The sequence below is a fragment of the Mastomys coucha genome, unplaced genomic scaffold (assembly GCF_008632895.1).
Source record: "Mastomys coucha isolate ucsf_1 unplaced genomic scaffold, UCSF_Mcou_1 pScaffold3, whole genome shotgun sequence".
Taxonomy (NCBI): Eukaryota; Metazoa; Chordata; class Mammalia; order Rodentia; family Muridae; genus Mastomys; species Mastomys coucha.
This window is the reverse complement of record NW_022196909.1, coordinates 38,414,148-38,429,874: the sequence shown is the minus strand read 5'-3', so window position 1 is coordinate 38,429,874 and position 15,727 is coordinate 38,414,148. Positions and strand designations below refer to the sequence as shown.

Below are 15,727 nucleotides of genomic sequence, written 5' to 3'. Positions count from 1 at the left end.
CAACCCTTCCCATCCTCCCAACTCTCAAACTGATAGCCTAGTTTTCTTTGATTACTACACTGATTTGAATCCTTTTAATTGCATCCTAAGCTACAACTCCAACATGGCCTGTCTTGTTAAATGTTCCATGAGATGACTTACAAGCTGTGTTACTGGTGATGATTTACTTCACAGAGCCCTATATATTAGCATCCATCTATATTGGAAAATACCCCCGTTGCATGTAACATGCACCAGTGACCTGACTCGTTGAAGAATTGATGACTCTCAAAATTTGATTCCTCCCATATTTTTAATATTACAACAGTTAATTGTCAGGAAAATAAAATTGGAGAGTAACGATCCTTCGTGTAGACAGATGTCTGTGCAGCAACAGTTATCCTGCCCAGGTGCAACTGTACTTTCTTTGTACATGGAGAACAAAATGTGCTTGTTGTACTGGATTCTTTAGGACGGTGCGTGTCTTAGAGCTTCCACTGCTGTGATAGGCTACCATTACCCAATACAACTTGGGGAGCAAAGGGATTGTATCATCTTACAAGTTATACACCGCCATCAAGGGAAGCCAGGGCAAGACCTCAAAGAACGTGCAGGCAGAAACTGAAGAGGCCATGGAGGAGTGCTGCTTACTGGATTGCTCCACTTGGCTTGCTTAGTAACCTTACATATACAGCCCAAGCCCATCTGCTAGGAGTGCTACAACTCCTCAGAGTCTGATTCTGAGTCAGTTAACACACATCAATCAGCAAGCAAGAAAATGCCCCCCCCCAGACATGCCCAAGTCCAATCTGATGGATGCAATTGTGACTCTTTTCCTAGGCATATCTAGGTTTGTGTCAAGTACAAAACAACTAAGCAGCACAGTGATTAATAAAATCCGGGAGCAAGAACTCACCACACACTAGTATGCTCGGGTTACCATTAACATAATGATGACCAAATAGAAAAGAATTGTGAGATAGTTCATTACCTATCCTCCAGTAGAAAATTGTCTCGATGAGTTCATGAGGCAAATGGGACAAATTAGATTAGATAATGTTTCAAAAATTAAATGCACTGAGTGGAAACTTATGACTTTAAAAATGATTTTACTTATTTAGTACTGTGTGTGTATGCATGAGTATGTCTGTGCACCATGTGCAGGCAGATGCCTATGGAGGCCAGAAGAGGGCACTGCATAACCAGGAACAGGAGTTGCAAGTAGTTGTAACATACCTGATGTCAGTGTCAGGAACTGAACTCAGATCCTCTGCAAAAGCAGCAAGTGCTCTAAGACACTGAGCCATCTCTCCTGCCTCCTTAGTATATTTAGAATAAAAAAAAAACCCATAATCAATAATGTCCTATATTAACTAAGAAGATGAATATCCTAAAGTTTCAAGGCACATCTATAAGGAGGTCAGAGTATATTTTACTCCAGGCCCAAAGCACTCCATACCTTGAAGTAAAGGTCATTGTACAAAGGTCAAGTAATAAAATAAATCACTTACTTTCTTAAGTGATTGGTTAAAAGTGTAAAAGTTCCTTGTAAAAACATTTCTCTTTCTAAATTCCTTTGGACAGAGAGAATCCATAAAACCAAAGAAGGGCTCGTATCTTCAACGGTACATTCAGCGTTGAAGACAGACTCCAGGCTTGGCAGTAAGATCCCACTTTGTTTTTAAATATAATTATGATTATCTCTTTCAGCAAAGAATTTCAAAATTAAAACTGCATCGCCCATGGGCCATTGAGTTTCAGATATGATGCAAACTTTAAATGAGTACAAAACAGGCAAGAAAACTATCTCATTGCAGAACATACCGAAATAGCATATTAGACTCAGTAGCATGCCAGAAATATCCAAGAATTATAAGGTATATGACTGTGCTAAACATTTATATGGACGTCTAAAGTCAAAACAGTAGCATAGCATGGATATTAAATAAAATATAAAATACGAGTTTCATAATAATGCAAAATCTCTGAATGGCAACAGTGGACTGACCCTTAAATGGAATTTTACTGGTTAATATAAAGATGGAGAGAAGATTGGAGGGAAGTGTTGTGCTGTCTGTTCTATATCATTTGTTGAGAGAAAACCTCCCTTAGATAGCATGTCTGACTTTCACTGACTCGTAGGAAGTTGAAGGGAGATTAGAACACACAAAGAGATCCTGAGATAGGTAGGAGATAGACTACCCTGGCAGATACCTTTGGGGTTAGCCAGAAAATATCTATATACTCCCTGTCACCATATAGCATACTATGGCTGGCTTGACCTACCTGCCCAGTTGCTTTTGGAGTTTACAACTACGCTGGTGCTTGCTCACAGAACTAACAATAGATTTTTGGCTTATAAGGAATATGGCATCTCTCTGGGCCTGGGAATCAGCTGTATTTGAGCCGGGTGGCTGAGTAGTTTCTGGTTTCCAGATGAATTGCATGAATGAAACTGAGCCTGTACGATTCAGATCCAAGAGTTTGCTTAAGATTGTAGGAGTTGCTACCTGTGACTGAGAGCAGGAGCAAGAAAACCTCGGTGCCTCTTAGCATACAGTATGTATGAGGAAAAAAGTCAGAGACAGAACAATCATGCAAACACTTAGAGAAGGGAGACATGCAAATGAGGGTGACATCATCATCATCATCATCATCATCATCGGGCAATGTCTTGTCTCATGCCTAATCTAGGTCTGAGACCTCAGAAGCCTCAGTGTACTTAAATTTGTTACTGTCAGGAAGAGTAACATTCTAAACTTTAACTTTTCCTGGGAGTTTTGGTCCCTTACATTTATTGGGCATTATTGTATCTGAGAATACAGTTGATGAACAGACCAGAACAGGACTTGTTGGCATGGACACACAGCTATATAGGTGATAACTCATGCCTCCTCCATCACAGCTATGGGAGGATATCACAGCGTGGGACAGTACTATACCCTAAGCAAGATGGCAAGCCACAAAGAATCTCCCTGTGGATGGCATGGGTTAGAGGGACAAAGTCATGTCTCATGGAAAGTGGGATAGTGGGTGTGGGACCTAATGTTGCACACTCTCTATAATATTTTGAGGTTTTAGTAATGTCATATTAGGGTATCCTTTTCCTTAACCCACTGTACACAGGCACCTATACTGGACTTATTTTTTGAGTGGTGGTGGGGGATAAGCCAACTGAAAGGGTCAATGAAAGACTGAATTGTGTTTAGTCAAAGAGGGACTGAAACCTTCCCCATTGGCTAGTTAATAATGGGAGTGGCTTTCCTACCTATTGATTCCATGTAGGTGATAAAATACAGAGACTCAAGATGATGTTGGGTTCCTCTTAAGATATATGGAAGATTTTTGAGTTCCCCATAGCCCTAGAGTCTAATTTTGGCAACAAGTAACCGTGATCTGTTTGTAAGGGCATGTGACTTTTTAAGGATTAGTGTGATCAGAGAGGTATCATGGGAGAATTCAAAGTCACTGGGAAAAAGGCATTGAAAGGGAGATGCACGATGTATGGTAAGGAAAAGCAAGGAAGAGCTGCACACAAAATACCACAAAAATAAAAAGAAAGGGGGTCAGAATAAACCATAATATAGTAAGAAATAATGGATGCGATTGGAAAAAAATGGACCTGGAACATTCCATCTATGGATGAAGTCGATATAAAGGAGAAGAAAACAAGACAATTTGAGAGCAAAAAAAATATATGAAAAAAAAATACTTCCCTCATTTAAAGAAGATTACATTTTCAAAATTGAATTTCCAGAGAAACTTAATGAGACGCATTATGACAGCTATCTCTTCCTGGAATTTTAAATGTTAATGGCAAAGAAATGCAAAAGGTAGGGAAGGGGGAAATAGTTGAAAGACACAAGAATTAGATAAGTCCTGAATGGTCTACATCATTAAATCCTGGAGTCGATTAGACAACCATCTGCTGGGGTGTGCGGTGAAGGGGTCAGTTTAAAAATCCCATTCTAACAGGACATCACATTTAAACATCCCAGAAAATCATTGGCTGGACACAGACATGGTAAATAAAACACAATCTTTTCTAAGTAGTTCATATGAAGACGCAAAGGACTGGAACTTCATAAAAAATTAGAAGTTGTGTGTAACGCACACGCAAGAGGGGAAATTTAGTAGCCACTGGTTATAGTAGACTCTACTACTTCCTACGTGTTATTGTAAAGACTATTAAGTATGATATAGGTGATCCTTGACTCATTGTATAAGAGAAGCGACTATACCTTGGTTTTTATCACAATGTTCACAGCAATGATTAAAGACACTGGGTGACTTGGACTTGAACAGTGTAAGGTGTGTGTGTGTGTGTGTGTGCGTGTGTGTGTGTGTGTAAGTGTGTGTGTAAGTGTGCATGCACACGTTTCTGTTTGAAAGTACGAAAACATTACTAAAAAATAAAGTTAAATAATAGAGGTTATGATTAAGGATTAAACTGAATTAACAAACCCCAAAATTAGGTAGACTATATTCCTTTTATTATACAAAATGATAGGTAAACATCTCCTCTTTGGTGTTCTAAGCACCTATATTTATAACACCAAAATACGATGGAAAGGCATAGTGATATCAAGAGTGTTCTAGGTAATTTCTGAGAAAGGATTGTATGGGAAAGTGAACTGTTTGCAAGGCATACGTAGGAGGCTCAGTTGTTTCCTGTTACACACCACACTCTCCCAGCAGCCCCACATGCTGCCCCTAGAAAATACTTGCATAGCATCAAATGCATTAGCTTAGTGTTCATAGTAAATTATCCATAAATGTCTTGGCGGCTACCACTGCTGAGCACAGGGCATTCACAACTATTGGATTCAGGTGCGTTTTTGTGTGGTTTTTCTCTCACGGGGACATGGGCCCCTTTACCAGAAAGTTGATGTCCAGCAGGCGAGGGGCATGCTAACACGGCACATTCTTACTGGAAAAATAAAGACCCTTCACCAAGTAGGTATTGACAAGAAATGAATAATCTGTGGGTATCTATGGAGCATTTATGACCAGGGTGGGACTCATTTCAGGTTGGCTGTGCTGTGTTCACATCCCAGGCTCCTTGATGTAGCTAAAACCCAAAAGTCAGTTTTATGAGCAACCCAAGCTAATGTGTAGGTAACATTGGCAAGCCAGACTTAAAATTAAAGACACACAAAAAAGTGTAAGATAAAATACTGAATCAAAAAGTATTTTATGCTGACCTGAAAAACAAACAAATATTCTAAATTTTACATAACTGCCCTTGGATTATTCATGTTGCAATATGTAATAAAAAGTGATTTAGTGAATGTAATTTATGTGTTAAAACCAAGACAAGGAATGGACAACTAGAAACCAAATTCCACAAAGAACATAAAAACCACATCTAAATGAGGCACACTGTATAGAAAGACATTATTTTAAAAATTCATAGACATGAAGACTGCCTGCACAGTCAGTTTTTGTGTATGGCTAATGTCCTTTGGGCTTGCTAGTAAGAAATAAGACATTTTAAGTATTCTAAAAAGTTCTGAAAGTCTTTCTTACAAGCACTGATTAAAAGAACAGAATACCAAATGCAGCCAACAGATTTCTTTTGCATTTACTGGCTACTGAGAATACTAGGCATTTTCTTGTCTCAATCATTCTCAAACTATCCTGCCATGGACTATCTATACATATTCATCACTCTGACAGCAGAATCATGAATAAATATGCAGATAAGAAAACAGAATTGCATCCCTTTATCTTTTAAATGTGGGACATACATAAAAATAGATACAGGAGAGCAGATTACAAGAACGAACAATAAAAATAAGCAGAGTGCATCCTCTCCACTCCTGATAATGTAGAGCAAAGGCGGGTACGGAGCCTTCCCCTTGTGTGTGTTCTGGGCTCCACATTCTTCTCCTGACAGTCAGTAATCAGGGCTGAGCATTTAAGAAACCATAGGTTTGTTTCCTCTGTCACTTTTCTTACACATCTGTGGATTGCCCATCCCACTGCACCATGCAAGCAGTGGGAAGAGGCTGGCATGGGAGTGCAACAGCTGGAAGAGTCTAAAAGATGGACAGTGAGTCTTGAGATGACTGTCCAGTGATCCCTTTGAATACTCTGGCAACGACTTAAGAGGCTGAGATAAGGTCAAGATCGGAGTCATTTCAGCCTCAGCAGAGTTTCATAACTGGTGATCTCAGAGGAGTATCGTAGAGAAGATAGCTTTGTCCCTAAGTATTGCTTCCTCGGCCAGGAATTACTCTTAGCTTCTCTCTCTCTTTCTCTCCCTCTCCCCCCACCCTCTGTGTGTGTGTGTGTGTGCACATACATGAACATGTTTACCTGTATGCATGTCTGTGAGTGTATACATGTGTGAGTGTGTGTGTGCAAGTTTATATTTAATTGAAAGATGTTCTTCTTTTGTCATTCATTAACTCAAGGATTAGGAGAGTACTCAATCTCTATTGTCTTGAGTAAATATCACAAGAAATCAAGCAAATTATTTTGGTCAAGGTATTTTTTAAAATTATACCAACTCTTTTGTAAAAAACATATGTAACACTGGTAATGAAGAAACCCCAAGATATATAGCAGCATGGAACATTATGTTTAAAGAAACAAGACAGCTGGCCTAGTACAAAGGAGTTATTTTTAATTTAACTTTGAAGTTAGCTTTTCTGTATTCATTTAGGAATATAATCAATAATCATAAAGAATTCACTTCTAATTTCACTTGTCTGACCAACACACACACGAAATCCACAGGCAAACACAAGAGAAACAGCTGAGAAGCTCAAAACTTGAAAAGATTCCAAATTCTTCTGGCCAGATGTCTACTTTCATCAAAGTTCTGATGAAAACTAATTCACAAAAGCCCAACTGAAATACTGAGCCACGTGCCTCTTCCTTGATTTTTGTAGAGTGAGACACGACCAGGTTCTCATGCAAAAGGGAAGCTCGATTTCATGGATTCAATTTTCATTTGCAATGAAACCTATCACTCCAATAAGATCTTTCTAAAGCTTTCTTCTCCTTCAACCTTTCTGAATACCAGGACCTGAAATGTGGCATCTCATATCTGCTCATTTTCTTCCTTACTTTTTAGTAAAGACTCAAGCAGAGAACTAAGAAAACTGTGGCAGAATGTATGTCCACAGATATGTAAGGAGGCATGTAGCAAAATGTTTTGTCTTAAAACTTTTTTATTTATGACATATAAAAATATGCCAAGGATATACCATTAAGTTATAGTTAAACAAAATCCATGTTCATTTTCATAAAGGTCAATATTTTCCCAACTTAGGCAAAAGTTAAATACTGGGAATTAATACCTTTAAAGATATGAAAGACATGATTTTAGACTCAATACACTATACACGATTTTACACTATTTTTCATAACACTGTGAAATTTATAATGGGGCTTCTTTTTTTTCTTTTTGGATAACTGTAGATAGAAAAATAAATGCCAAGTACATACATACATGATAGATAATAGACAGATGACAGATATTTCAAGATAGATATTGGAGATACAAGTTTAGAGGCAGTGATAAATTATGGATTAATAGATCCTTGATAGATGGGAGAACATGCTATATATGATAAGTAAATGGTAAATGATATATAGAAAGATGATAGATTGATGGTAATTAAATGATAGGTGAATGGATAGAGAGGAATGTAGATACATGGATGATTATTGATGATAAATAAATGATGATAGATGATCAATCAATCAATCACTCCATCACAGTTGGTCTATGACATTTTGCTAGAAATTATTTGTAAACATTTTTACTCAGCTTTACACACATGATATTAAGAAGAACAATGGAAGCAGAGATGGTTCTTAACTGGCTTCTCAGTGTTATAATCGGTCAACAGTCACCAATATTTGACTACATACAATACATAGATACGGCTTCAATTTGGAAACCAATGAAGTTTGAAAGTTTTACTTAAATGTGAAATAAAGCCAACCCTACCTTGTCTGTGGAGCTGAAGGGGGCATTCAGAGCATGACAGTGCAAGTACCTGTAAACAAAAGAGTCCATTGAGTCCAGGCATTTGAAAACCATCAGAATTACAAAATAATAGGAAACTGACTGTAGACTCTTAAATATGTCTTCATAATTACTGGAGTTGTTATATTTTTGTTGCTACACTAGTTATCACAGACAGAAACTCGGTGTGTGTGTGTGTGTTTGAGTGAGAGAGAGAGTAAGAGAGAGAGAGAGAGAGAGAGAGACAGAGACAGAGACAGAGACAGAGACAGAGACAGAGACAGAGAATGAATGGTGTTACCTATGTTTAAATGTCAGATTCACTTATTTTTATTTTCTGTTGCTCTTATGTTCAGGGACTGATTCCATTAGAAATTTGAAATTCTTCAAATTTTACAGGAAGCCCAAAGATGGTGGACCATGGTTAAGTTTGTTGAACGAATTTTTTTTTACTAGGACTGGGCAATAAGTTTACTTGTGTAATATGTTAGCTATACCAGAGTAAAAACTATACACATAACATGGTTTGCTAAAAATGCAAAGAGAATGTATTTCAGACTGATGTTTTGAAGATGATAGAAGTAAATTCTGAGTCAAGTAATAGGTGTGTTTATTTTATGTTATTTTTATAATTATACTTATTATTATTAGTTGTATGTATGTGCATGTGTGTCTATAGATATGCTGACACACATGCAGGTGCCTGCATAGACCAGGCACCTCATGATCTCAGATCAACTGGACCTGGAGTTATAAGCACTTGTAAGGTGCTTGATGGGGTGCTGGGAACCAAACTCATGACCTCTTCAAGAGCAGCACATGTTCTCAGCCACCAAGCCATCTCTCCAACTCCTTATTTCACATATTCAAAAGCATAAAATTTGCTTCTTTGGTTTTGGGACAAGATAGGTGAGTTAACGTTGAGAAGAGATGAAATCGTATTATCAACCCTGTACACTCCTAGTATTTGCCAGTGATTTCAACAACTCACTCCATCTCTCAATTTCCACAAAAATATGGATGGCTCTCAATTTATACATAATAGATTTTATTACATGTTCAATCTTATTGTAAAACTAATTATAGCCTCATTAGAATATGGAGCTTTGAAAGAATGTAAAAATTAGATTAAACAGGTAAGTCCAGGTGTATTTGCTGATATTAATATGAAAGCAAAAGTGCTGAAGTAATGATGTGTGGACTGAAAGCAAAGGCACTGTGCGGAGGTAAGGACATGGAGATTGAGCCTATGTTTGGGGACAGAATATATCCTGAAAGTCAATATTTTGCCTATAGGACATGCAGCATACTTAAGACAAGAAATGGATGCAATTTTGTCATTGAAAGAATGAGTGTCATTCAAGACATTATTCCAGGAGAGGAACTTAGCAAATGAAGCTCCTGTAAGTAGTAATTTATTTGTGAACTCATAATAGTTATTGGTGGAAGGAGCTGAATCTAAAGTGGAAGAGAGCTGGATTCTGATACATTGAGATGATGCTAAATTCTTAGGCACAATTTCCCATGAGATGATTGAGTTTTTATTCACTCTTTGCTCTTCATATTTTACTACTCATTACAGGAATACAAAGTGAAGGTTCGCCTGTGATCTACTTGTGATTTATTTTCTCCTTAGCTAACAATGGTGACTAGAATGGCTTTCTAAATTTATACATTTACCACATGAGAGTTTATACATCCACTTCATGATTAAAAACATGTTTTGTGTATTTGAATGAAATATTTAGTTGGAAGATTGGGAGATTTCTTTTGTTTTTTTTTTGTTTTTTGTTTTTTGTTTTTTTCTTTTGTTTTTGCTAAAACAATACATATAGATTATGAAATCATTTTCAACGATGAGGTTGTTCAATGCACAACTGAAATTCCACCACTTTGGAGGAACAGACAAGATATGTTCAAGCTCACTGAGTCCTGAGTCTTGTGAGATACGAGTGTGATTAAAATATCTCCTTACTTGAGGAAAAATTCCACTGATCATTAATCTGTGAGCTCTTTGAGGTACAACACCACCCTGCCTGGTAAAGCATGCCCAAGGAAACAGTCGTGGCTCACTGGCATGCATGTGAGTAAGCAACCAAGTTCTGACTGGATTTAAAGCTGAGAACAGGGTACTCCTTGAACAGGTATCAGGACCAGGACCATAGAAGAGCCATAGGTGAAGGTAAGAACCTACGAATACTATTTTGCTAAGAAGATATAATATTAAGGCAATTCTGAACAACTTCTTATTAGATCCAAAGACTATTATGTGTTTCAAACTTCATCAGAGACTCTATTTGCAGTAGATAATGATTAACACAAGAATCCTCAAGTGGTCAAGGTACAGAGAATAGGTGACTGTTATGTGTAATCTAATTAAAAGAAGTATTTTAAAATAGCAATTAGCTAAACTTCTAATGAATATTTCTCAATTGTTAATTATGTATTTCCTTTGTTTTGAGTATGTGGTTTATCATAAGAAAATAATTTGAAGTTTGTGCACTGCAACCAACTCACTCTGCTGTTGCTATCAATGTTGCATGGTTTTTAGTAGCAGACATTCATCTCAGGGGTACCTTGGGTACCATCATCCTGGTATATCTAACCTTTGTCCGGGCATCTAGCAGTATATTGGTAAGTAGATTTTAAAAATTGTACATGTAGGCTAACTCCTAGAATGTACAAGTGTCAAGAAACAAATAATATACAATGAACATATATAATTAAGTGATATATGCTCAGTCTACACAAATCCACAAAAACCAGCAAAGGTAGGGAAAATCGAGATAGAAGCACCTTGAGATTCTGACCAGCATGGACAGAGAGATAAATATGTTTGCTTTTTTAGCAAAGGCACTAAGTAATTTAGTGACGTAAATTAAAATGAGTGAAATTCCAAAAGGGACAAAAGGATTTTATTCTTTATATTTACACCAAAAATATTTGATTTGATTCGTGCTCTAATTTCTTGTGTTTCTTTTGACATTAAAATATTCCTACCATTTCTAAAAACACAATTACATCCATAGAATAGGTCCTAATAATTTTAATGAATAACTATAGATAACAATGGTGAGAATCATGACAGGACTTAACTGTCAGCTTTATAACTGTGTATAATGTGGATGTTAAAGTTTAATTCAATTAAAAAATTAAATCAAGTTATCCTAAAGATATTCCCAATATGGTAAATACTATCCAAAACATTTCAATATCAGGAAAACTAAATCAATCAATATTACTCTTGTAATTAAGGAATGTAAAGGTCCTGGCCACCACATCACTTGTTTGAGAGAGTGTGGAAAAAAATATGCACAGTATACATACATAAATACACACATTCACACACATATATATATACACAAAAACACACAACATATTACAAATACTGCTAAATATAATAAATATTATATTATATATAATAGTACTATGCAATGTATATTAATAAACACTAATGTATTATTATATATCATATATACTAATATATTTAATAAATTATGTATAGTATATACTGATATACATATATGTGTGTACTTTATTATACTAATATATACTAATATATTATTATATATTACATAACACCCAGAATTAATGCCTTAGTAAGGGTTTCTATTCCTGCACAAACATCATGACCAAGAAGCAAGTTGTTGTGGAAAGGGTTTATTCAGCTTACACTTCCAAATTGCTGTTCATTATCAAAGGAAGTCAGGACCAGAACTCAAGCAGGTCAAGAAACAGGAGCTTGGCCATCCTCTACTATACACATGCTGCCGGAGCAATCATTCCCACCATGTGTACTCCTTGGTTGGTGATTTAGTCCCTGGGAGCTCTGAGGGTACTAGTTAGTTCATATTGTTGTTCGTCCTAAGGGGATTGTTGTCCTTCCTAAGGGGCTGCAAACCCTTAAGCTCCTTCGGTGTGGCGAGCAGGTTGGAGAGGGAAGGGAACAGGGGTTTGTTCTTGTTGTTTTGTTTTTATTTTGTTTTTTTTTTTTTTTTTTTTGGTGGGGAGAGAAAACTGGGAAATATGACATGTAAATAAAGAAAATATCTAATAAAATAAAAAGAAGAAAAGAAACAGGAGCTGATGCAGAGGCCATGGAGGGATGTTACTGGCTTGCTTCCCCTGGCTTCCTCAGTTTGGTTTCTTATAGAACCCAGGACTACCAGCCCAGGGATGGCACCACCCACAATGGGCCCTCCTACCCTTGATCACTAATTGAGAAAATGCCTTACAGCTGGATCTCATGGAGGCATTTCCTCAAGGGAGGCTCCTTTCTCTGTGATAACTCCAGCTTGTGTCAAGTTGACACACAAAATCAGCCAGTACAATTAGTACAACTTATATAGTATATAGATAAGTATATATAGTTGGTATAACAAATATAGCATATATGTATATACATACATAATTTTATGTAATTTATACAATTATATGATTTATATATATAGTTAAAAGCACATATATAGAGATACATATGACATATGTATATATATACACACGCACACATATATATGTGTGTATATATATATATATATTATATAATAGGACTTGGTATCCACTTCTGTATAATTGCTGTTCTTGGCTCTGTAAACCCAATGGTGAATTGCAGGTAATGATCAGCGCACTGTGAGCCCTGACATTGTGGGCTTCGTCTACTTGTAGCATTTTAGTATACCCAGCCTGAGAATCCAGCACCCAACCGCTATGAAAATTTTTCTCGTGCCCACCTGCTTTCTCCAAAAAGCACCACAGCCTCAGGTGAAAGGCCTCATTTCCAGGGAAGGTAGCTTGAGAGGGCATAGTAACCAGCAGGAGACCGATAGAAACAAATAAGAATCACAGTCAAAGGAAGGCAGTGAGTCTCTTCCTGCCCCTGCTGGTGTGAGGATAAAAAGTGAGCTCCAGCAGACTCCTGAGCTCACCTGCTGGTCTCCTACCTTTGGGAAGGTTTCCCTATACTCATAGGCTTTATATGCTAACAAGAAAAGTAGCCTTAAATCTAGGTCACAATCCTTCTTTGAAAATCATTCCAAAAAATTTCTCAGTCTGGTGAGGATCCTGTTATCTGAATTCAGAGAGTGTAAGTACCAGAGAGTCCTGTCTATTCCTATCTGTGGGACAGCAATGCACCCCACTTGAGTCACACACTCATTGTCTCCTATAGAAGGACAATAGAGGATGCTGGCTTCAAGACCTGGAAGCCCTGAGATCCTTCCCCTGTGACCAAGGCATGGACCATTGATACTTGGAGATTCACCGTTTTCTCTGAATGAAGGTAGGACGTAGACAGCAGTCTGACCAACAGGGAAATAAGTTTCATTACTTGCTATCAAAATCTTCTGGAATCAATGGCACAAAACAGACTTAGGAAATGATTAACGGTAGATATAGATTATTTTTTTCTCATCAGTCATGATTTCATAATGACATATCTGAAAATCTTCATATAATCACAAATAGCATTTACCAAATGTTCCAAATGATAAATTCTAATGCAAATATTTTTGACAACATGATGGTAAATATTCTCCATCCAGCTGTTGGAAACAGAGTCACATAACCACTAATCGTTCAATATAAGGAAAGCCAGCTGTTGAAAAACTACTATGCCAAGTATAACACTGTAATTGATTATGCTTTCTATCTTGGTACTGAGTGGCTAAAATGAATTGATCGTAAATGTCCTTTCATATCTCATCCTAGGATGGAAAAGAAATGACTGTAGATGAGGGGTGTTTTTTTGTTTGTTTTGTTTTGTTTGTTTGTTTATTTGTTGTTGTCCTATTCCAGGAAGCTAACACAGGGTTATGGCAGTTAGGCAGATGATTTTGCCAACAGAGACATGTAATGCCAGAACTGGGTGTCTCCATTAGGATTTATATTGCCATGACAAAGACCATAATCAGATACAACTTGGGAAGGGAACTGTTAATTTCAGCGTACAATTCAGATAACACTCCATCACTGTGGGAAGTGAGTGCAGGAACTCAAATTAGGAACCTGGACGCAGGAGCTGAAGCAGAGTGATGGATGAAGGATGAGGGTGCTTACTACCTTGTTTCACATGGCTTCCTCCATTGGAAACTCAGGACTAGCTGCACGGGGGAGGTACTGTACTGAACTCCCATGGGCGGCTTGCCCTACCTATCATTAATCAAGATAGTACCGACAGGCTAGTTGTGTAGAGGCATTTTCTCAAGTAAGATTCCCTCTGCCCAGGTCTGGCTACATTTGAGTCAAGTTGACCAAAGAAACCTAACCGGAACCCAGTGAAAGCAGAACACCCTACCTACCACAGTGACTCTCTGCTTTAGATGTATAATGTCTCTGAATATCTGTTTTTTTTTTTTGTCTCCCTAATATGTCTATAACAAGGAAGCGGGAAGGAGAGAGCATGGGCTTGAAGACCACTTAGCTATGTGTTCCTGGTGTATTTTCCAGTGGGTAAGCGATGGTGGTACATTGGACATGTTCCATTTGCTTGAGCTATAGCTTCTTTTGTTCGTCTTAGGGGAATTCTCATTGCAACATATGTTAAAAACAAACAAACAAAAAAAACCCCAAACATAAACAAACAACTCTTTCCAGTCAACAAATCATCATTATTATTTGTTATTATTATTTGTTTAAAAAGTTTTATCTCTCATTCTTATCTGGCAAGACATCGAGGAATGTTCCCATCGCCCTTCTCATCCTCAAATTAAAGAGCAGAATGAGTTTCATCAACGTCTTGGTGGGTGGTACTAATGAGAGAGAGAGAGAGTGTGAAAGCAAGCAGCATTACTATGGTGAAATGAACATGACAGTAAGTCCTGTGTTGGGAAGTCCATCCATCACCAGAGAACAGACTCGCATCTCCTGAGAGAGTGAAATGCTAGTTGTGATGAGTGTTCAGAACAGAGATTTCAAAGTGCTGCTCGATATATATGTACATATATATATATATGTATATATATATATATATATATATACATATACACATATATACATGGTGAATTGAAGCTAATATGTGTGCCCTGATTTACAAATGTGCACCACACATCTGTCAATTCAGACTCCACAAGCTTATAAGCTGAAAGGCATGCTTTGTTCTCCCTTATAGTGTTTGCCTGTATAGGCTAAGCTTGTTATTGTCACTGCAAAATAAAATTAAATAAAATTATAAAAAAGTAAAATGTGAAAAATGGAAGCAAACAAAAATGCAAGTGCTGAACAAAATCATTTCTGCATAAGCATGGGGTGCGGGGGGTGGTGTCTGGACTCATGGCTGTTCTCAGCGGTTTAAACAATAGAGCTGATTTGTCACAAGACTGGGTGGTATATCCTACATATCACCAATAAAATAGGAGTCTCCCAGCCAGGGTGCACAGTGGCAACACCAGCCTATTAACTCTGTGTAGATTATACCCAGTGAAGGGTCATTACTATCAAAATCTATGTGAAAGTTTCCTTTTTGGAGAATAAGGTTAGCCTGGTTCTTATCATGACATTGTTCTACTTCTCCTAACAAGACATCAATGTCCTCAGTGTACTGTTTTATTGGATTCAATATATGTCAGGGAAGTAATTTCACACTCTAAAATTAAAGACAAAAGCAAAATAGAACCATAGAACATTGCCCCCTGGGCTCCGTATTTCATCTTTAATTTGAGATTCATAAAATTACAATATTTTTGGATTCAAATTGTATTCAATGTTATTATATTTTTAAAATATATTAATTTAAAATGCTAAGCTTAAGTCTTAGGGTTTAGAAAAAGT

The 15,727-nt window shown here is 37.2% G+C and overlaps 1 protein-coding gene across 13 annotated transcripts in view; it reads right to left on the bottom strand.

Moving 5' to 3' along the window:
* Window positions 1-15,727, bottom strand: part of Pcdh15 (protocadherin related 15) — a 1,206,525-nt gene that overhangs the window by 878,772 nt on the left and 312,026 nt on the right. For all 13 annotated transcript variants that reach the window (XR_004112186.1, XM_031346915.1, XM_031346916.1 and 10 more), the window contains one exon: window positions 7,946-7,994. The gene's annotated coding sequence lies outside the window, so the exon portion shown is untranslated. The remainder of the gene's footprint in view (window positions 1-7,945; window positions 7,995-15,727) is intronic.